Here is a 7,648-nt window from a genome sequence, read left to right on the forward strand (position 1 = left end):
CAGAGAGAGAACCAAGGTCATTCTAAGTCAGGGGAGGGAGAAGGAGGGGTTACCTAGAGGAAGTGGCATTGGGGGAGAGTGAGCCCCCCACTTGGGTGAGTGCCTAAGATTTATGTTGAGATAGTGGAAGATCAAGTTGGAAAGGAAGACCGGCCCACCAAGAAGGCTGGACATTTTCTAGAGGAACTGATGTCATGGAACATTCTTGAGCAGGGGAGGTGTAGGAGGAAGGTGGGGTGTGCAGACCCACGTGGGAGGTGAAATCAGCTCGGCCAGGGGGCCAGTGAAGAGAGACACATTCGGGTCCAGGTAGAGATGAGTCGAGTGCACCTCGGGGTGGAGGGGCTGGGATGGAAGGAGGGTGCAGGTAGATGGCGAAGGGGGCGTGAGGACTCAAGTCTGGGAGCTACTCTCTGGCATGTAGGAAGCAGGAGGAAAATTGGTCAGGAGACGATGATGAGAGATTCTTTAATGGCTAAGACCAGAGGTCGTGCATCTCACCCCGCCCCGGTTCCTCACCACCTTCGGCCTGCTGTTGGCACGTTCTCAAGAACACACTGTCCTCTCTGGCCTCAGGCTAGCTCAGGGCACCCGAAGGACAGACCCTGCCTTTCTACGGGCTTCCTTTCTACCCTGCCACATGGGAACCCGCAGTGGGAGGCGTGTCAAGACCAAAACAGATTCCACTGCGGAATCGCTTCCAAACTGACCCCTCCCAAAGGCAAGCATCTGTTAGCACGCTCTTCCAAAGGGTGGGGGGAACTTTTTTTTTTCTTTTCAGCCTGTGCACAGTTAACTAGAAAGCCCTCCTGATTTCATGGAGAGATGCAAGCCGTGTTTTGAATAAAAATCCCTCTGTTGTTGTTTTACAGGGCTGTAGCCGCGGCCAGGAAGAAATCCGCCCCCTCCGAAGGTTGTTTTTGTGACGGTTCTTTGGAGCATTGTTCTAAAAATGGGAAATTACATATCGCTGTGCCAAAGGAAACAAACACCTGCAGTTAAAGGAATACCTTCCACGAGGCGGCTTTTAGCGCCCCAGCCAGTTCTAGATGCAGGGCTGCTGTGCGCCAGTGCTTTCTGGTGCATTTCGTCACTTCCCAGGGGAGCGGGTTTGTAACCAGAGTGGGCTTTGGTGACGGTGCTCAGGTGATGGTTCCTCACTTATTTACTCAATAAACATCTATCGAGCATCTATGCTGAGTCAACCTTTTCACTGCTCCCTTCCCTGGCGTTGTTAAAATCACTGGCCATGTTGACTACAGGCAGCAACTGTCTGACACTATTTTTCAGAGTCAGTATCTGACTTCTGCCCCCAAGTGATAAAGACACAGAACATCAACTCCTTCTCTCCTTCCTCTCCTTTCTTTCTCCGTCTTTCTTCCCTTCCCCTTTCCCCACTTTCTCTTTCTTCTTTTTTGTTGTTTGTTCAGTCGCTCCATCGTCATGTCTGACTCTTTGTGACCCCCATGCACTGCAGCTCGCCAGGCTTCCCTGTCCTTCCCCATCTCCCGGAGTTTCTTTATTAGTATACAGACACACACACACACAAACCAGTATCTTCAACACGTCATTCAATCCATTTCTTTAGCCAAAGAATTTTTCAAAGTTTCGGGTCACTGGGGTACAGTCTGAAATTCTTGTCTACGGTGTAGTTATCAAAAGATAATTTTTTTGGTTATCAGGTTAATATTTAACATCTTCAACATCAATGCAATTGCAGAATAATCAGGCCTTGAAATTTATTGATCGTGAAGTGAATACATGGGTTTGTGGGTTCAAAGAATCCAGTTTCATTGGCTAATCTCGTCTTTATGAGAAACAAGAAAGAGGAAGGAAAGAGTGAGTTTCTGATTTTTTGGAATGTGTTGATGACTTTGGTTAGAACTTCCTGCCCACAAAGTGCTTGCCTTCCTCCAACAGGCTGGCCTGAGAGTGATGGCCGATCTTTGGGAGTCAGGGTTACCTCCCTGGCACCATTTGGTCATCAATATGGTCCCACCTGGAAGAAGAGAGGGGGAATGAAAGGGCTCTCCATTCCTGTAATGTACTTAATCTACAGTCTTAGTTTCCACACTGGTCTTAACTTAACCACTAGAGGAAGAGTCCAGGAGCTGAGTTTTGTTTTGTTTTGTTTTTTTACAAAGATGTATTAAAAAATAATATTAATATCAATTTAATTAATGTATTAATATTAATATGATTAATGTAATTAATTAATGACTGATCAATAATATTAATTAATATTAAAAATATTATTGTATTTTGACTGCATTGGGTCTTAGTTTTGTTGCATGGGCTCCAGAGCTCATGGGCTCTGTAGTTAAGGCACGTGGGCTTAGCTGTCCCTCGGCATGTGGGATCTTAGTTCTTTGATCAGGGTTCGAACCCAGATCTCCTGCATTGGAAGGTGGATTCTTAACCACTGGACCACCAGGGAAATCCCAGGAGCTGAGCCTTGAAGGAATCTTAAAGTTGCCAGATTTTGCAGATAACAATATTAGGTTGGTCAAAAAGTTTGTTTGGGTTTTCCCATAAGATCAATGCAAGATGCCTGGTTAAATTTGAATTTTAGATAAAATAATGAATTAAAAAAAAGTATATATATAGCTATGTCCCAGACATTGCATAGGGCATGGAGGATGAAGCTTGGGTCTTCAGGTGACTTTTTGGAAAGGGGAGACTAGAGTCTGGGGAGGTGGGAGTCGCATGGGTTTGTTGCCTGTTTCAATATTAATGTGTGTGCTGCATGGTCATGTGGGAAGTGTCACCTGAGGAAGGAGGTCTGCCCGCTGGGAAGATGGTCTGTCCTGGGCTGGTAGCATTAGGACACTGGCCCTTTGCTCTCCCTTCTGCCCCATCCCCCTGGGTTGGGGGACAGATGAGAAGTGGGTTCTGGTTGTCCTTATACAGCCCCGCCTGGGTATACCTCATGGCTCTGTAGACTCAGGACCTGCCTGAGGGACACAGTATACGAGTTCTATCTCCCAGGGGCGGCTGCACACTAACCGAGCTTCCAGACTGAGAGCTGCAACCAGAAGCACTTTGGTGGAGGGACTTCCCTGGCAGTCCAATGGTTAAGAATCCGCCTTCTAATACAGGGGATGCGAGTTCGATCCCTGGTTGAGCAACTAAGATCCCACACGCTGTGGGGCAATTAGATAGCCCATGCAGCCTATGGGCGTACCACCCTGAACATACACGATTTTGTCTAGAGAGCCCATGCACCACAACTAGAGAAGCCTGTGTGCAGCAACCAGAGCAGCCTGTGGGAAACCAAAAAAAAAAAGACGTGTTAGCAGGTTCATCAATCAGAGGCTCTTGAACCGAAAGGCATGCCCTCTCCTGCAGACGAGCGTCAGGAAGGTCAGGAGGCGAGCATGCTTAGAACCGCTGAACTTTCTTCCACTGCTCTTTCTCTCCTCTCAGGACCCCTGTGCCTCCCTCTTGATGCAATCCAGTCCCTTCTCTTTGGCACAGGACATCGGGTTGGATTTCCATGTTCTACACGACACCCACATTCTAGTCCCACACCCCAGATGACTCTCTCATCACCCTAGTGGAGTGTGGGGGTGTGGCTGCATTCTTTTCTCCTAGTTAGAGACGATCTCTTGATTCACTGCCCAGAGATGGCTCACTGCATCCACTGTCTGTGAATGGACCAGCCTAACCTGGAGGGCAGCTTATTTCCAAGCCTTGTCCACTGCTGTACCCCCGGTGTAGGTGGGGGAAGCAGCAGGATTTGAGTCCAGAGCTCGGGCAGGGTCAGGCTCCCAGGAGGGCCTCCCAGGCTAGCAAGGAGTCTGGACTTTATCCTATAAGGGACCGTTAACAGGGAAGGATTTTCATCAAAAGCATTGAAGATGACTCTTTGATTTTGGCAACCATGCGGAGTATACTGTGGAAGGGGACAAGACTGAAATCTTAGAGGCCACTTAGGAGGTAGGATAACGGTCTCCCAAAATGGCCATGATCTCATCCCCAGAAGCTGTGAATACGTTAGGTTACATGGCAAAGGGAAAGGAAGGTGGCAAATGGAATTAAGGTTGCTAATTAGCTGATGCTGAGATGAAGTGATCACCCTGGATTACCTGGTGGGCCCAGTGCAGTCACAAGGGTCCTTCCACATGGAAGAGGGAGGCAGAAGAGGAGGCCAGAGAGAGAGTGGAGGCTGCACTTCTGACTCTGAAGATGAGAGCAGGGGCTGCGAGCCAAGGAATGAAGGTGGCCTCTAGAAACTGAAAAAGGAAGGAAACACACTCTCCCCTGAGAGTCTCCGGAAGGAGCACAGCCTGCCAACACTTTGGGTTTTAGTCCAGTGAAATCATTTTGAATTTCTGACCTCCAGATCTGTAAGATAATACATTTGTGGATTTTTTTTTTTTTTTTTTTAAAGCCAGTAAGTCTGTGGTAATTTATTACAGCAGCTGTAGGAAACTAGTTCAGAGGTTATTTGCAATATCCCAGGCCACAGACAGCGAAGGCCTGGTACTGAGATCGGAGTAGAGAGAAGGGGGCACATTCAAGGCACATTGAGAAAGAGGTGGACTCAGAGACCTATGGATGCATAAGGTCAGGGGTCAGGAGATCCTTCTTCTGGCCCCAGTGCCCTGAGGTAGGTCCTCATCTTCTCACTACCCATGAGATGAGGTGAGGGCCCAGGCTCTCTCCCTGGGATCCCCTGACCAACAGCATCTCCATCCTGTCCTAGGGCTGAAGGAGTATCTACATGTGCCACCAGCATCGTAAGAGGGCATTCTAAAGGACACTCTGAGCTGAATCCCTCGAAGACACTCAGGATGCCTGGGTGCTGCAGACACACAGCTTCAGCTATTTTAGGAGTTAACTAGATTCTTGTCATGGGCTTGGAATCCATTCATTTGATGGGGGACAAGTCTGAGTTTCAAGGCCCTGGTTGATGCATTCTGATGCTAGCAACTGTGCATGCTTAGCTGAATCTATTTTCATATTTATTTCTGCATGTACTAAAGGTTCATAATTTGGGTTTGCTCATGGAAATATGTTGGGTGGCTAACTCCTAATGATTCATCCTCACATTGTTTCCATGTGCCCGCTGGTGTGTTCCGTAAGTGCCTGGGGAGGAACGCTCCCTAATTACACGTTGCAGAAGGCATTGTTTGTGTGGCCCTTTCATCATCAATTGATGTTTTCTTTATCATTTATCTGAAGCCACTCTGAACAACAACCACCCTATGGTGAATGACTACCCACAAAACCCCTGGCATCTGCAAACAGCATGCTTGCATTAGCCATAAACTAGACTTATCCATATCATCTTGATAAAGTTGATGAGGGTTGGTTTTGGTTCCTCTTCCTGCCTCATGAATCATTTATAGATTTTCCTGCCGGGCTAACTTCAATCCGCTCACGTGCTGAGGGTGTGAAACTGCAGCTTTCCTACAGATCCATCAGTTTAGGCTATATATTGACATAGCAAGGGCAAGTCCTTGGATTCTGCAGTGTTGCAATGATTCTGCAATGTTGATTCTGCAACCATGGCCATGTTTAGTAATGACTACTCCTCTTCAGCTTCCTTCAAGAATAAATCTAACTGAGATTTCTCTAGTGGTCCAGTAATTAAGATTCCACACTCCCACTGCTGGGGGCAGGGGTTTGATCCCTGGTCCGGGAACTAAGATCCTGCAAGTCACATGGCGTGGCCAAAAAATAAATAAATAGTAATTATTCTTTTGGTTGCAGGTTGTGGGAGTAATATATTTTTTTAAAAAAAATTTCTCCCAGATTCACAGTTTAGTTGATAATATGATCAAGAAATTGGGTCTTCCCCCTGGGCTCTTCAAATGTATGAATGCTAAAAGTAATATAGTGTTAACAATACATTTCTTGCTTTTAACTTTTTTGGCTTTATTGAGATACATTTTACATTTCTTATTAAAAAATTTTTTTTTACTGTTTTTAATTTAAAGAACCTGTTTATTTGTTTGGATGCGAGAGATCTTAGCTGTGGCATGCACGATCTTTAGCTGTGGCATGTGGGATCTAGTTCCCTGACCAGGGATTGAACCTGGGCCCCCTGTATTTGGAGTGTGGAGTGTTTGCCACTGGACTACCAAGAAGGTCCCATATATATTACATTTTCACTTTACATAGTTTGTGCATAATGCTTCTCAAACGCGGGAAGCTTCTATTCACTACATTGACCTCCTTGCATTTTAGAGTTTAGCATATTCATAGTGAAAAAGGCTGATTATATAATTATATTTATATAACTAGGGCTGGACGCACTTCTCCTCTGCTGCTGCTGCTGCTAAGTCGCTTCAGTCGTGTATGACTCTGTGCGATCCCATAGACAGCAGCCCACCAGGCTCCCCCGTCCCTGGGATTCTCCAGGCAAGAACACTGGAGTGGGTTGCCATTTCCTTCTCCAATGCATGAAAGTGAAAAGTGAAAGCGAAGTCACTCAGTCGTGTCCGACTCTTAGCGACCCCATGGACTGTAGCCCACCAGGCTCCTCCATCCATGGGATTTTCCAGGCAAGAGTACTGGAGTGGGGTGCCATTACACTACTATGTATTAAACAGATAACTGATGAGAACTTACTGTATAACTAGGGCTGGACGCACTTCTCCTCATCCTCCTTCAAATGTAAAAATTCTTCTTAGCTTGAGGTCTGTTCAAAGACAAGCCATGGCCCCAGTGTGGCCAGGCAGAAAAGAAAAAAAGACAAAAAAGAATCTCATGACATTCTTTCATTTCTCTAATTTTTTTCTGCTTTGCCAAAACATGAGTCACACAGATATGTGCTCTTTCTGTGGCTGTGATCAGTTCATCTTGCCTCTGCTCTTTTAAAACTGAATGTACATTTCTGTGTGCTGACAGCTCGCATTCTTGGGATCGCCTACATTTGCAGCTCCTCTGAGGTGGAGACTCTCCCTGCCATATAATTGGACTTCTTTTTATCCCCAGATACCTGCTGTATTTGCCCTAGGTAAATATTTCCCTAGATCTGAATAGGTAATTAAAATTCTGAACCTTTTATGGCCCTGGATCCTTATCTGTTTGAACAATACTCACCTAGGTGGATGGCTCACTGGAGGCCAAAGTATGTGAGTTAAAGATGATCTGGATGCAAAGGAACCCGGGGAGGAGGGGTACCTCCGGTGTGGGGGAGAGGGGAGGCAGGAGGCTCCCCCACCCCCATTGAGGCCCCACCCTCTACCAAGAATCTCTTCTGGAATTGCCAGTCCCCCTGACCCACCCTGGAATTTTTACAATCACAGGCCCTCTTTTGTGGCAGATAGTGAGGGAGGGGTAGGATGGCTATAGTCTGGGTGTGTGTGTGTGTCTGCATGAGCGTGCACATAGATGCATATTTTTTGGGGGGTGGGTGGACATTTCTCATCAACGTCATTTCAGTTATTAGCTCAGGAAATTCCTGCCTTTGGGACCCTACTCTCTACTGTAGGTCAGGGGTTGGGGGCCTGGCCTTGAATCTGGATTGTGTGAGGAAGAAATGAGAAATTGCAGAAAAGCTTACCAGGGCGAAAGCAATCAATAAAAGTAATTATTACGTTACTTGAGATGTTAAAAAAAGGTAGATGGAGGTCAGAAGACCCGCTCCACTAGCGCCTGGGGCGCCTCTGTACCTTCCGGACCATCTCACGTTCTA

General features: G+C 46.7%; 1 long non-coding RNA gene across 1 annotated transcript; it reads right to left on the reverse strand.

The window, feature by feature from the left end:
• Positions 1–1,709: 1,709 nt before the first annotated feature.
• Positions 1,710–7,648, reverse strand: LOC145523626 (uncharacterized). The gene is made up of 3 exons (XR_014066791.1): positions 7,517–7,648; positions 6,580–6,649; positions 1,710–1,999 (listed from the first exon to the last, which is right to left on the reverse strand). It is a non-coding gene; the product is annotated as an uncharacterized LOC145523626 (long non-coding RNA).

Source organism: Giraffa tippelskirchi, chromosome 10 (genome assembly GCF_054371585.1).
Source record: "Giraffa tippelskirchi isolate mGirTip1 chromosome 10, T2T-mGirTip1v1.2.pri, whole genome shotgun sequence".
NCBI classification, from domain to species: Eukaryota; Metazoa; Chordata; class Mammalia; order Artiodactyla; family Giraffidae; genus Giraffa; species Giraffa tippelskirchi.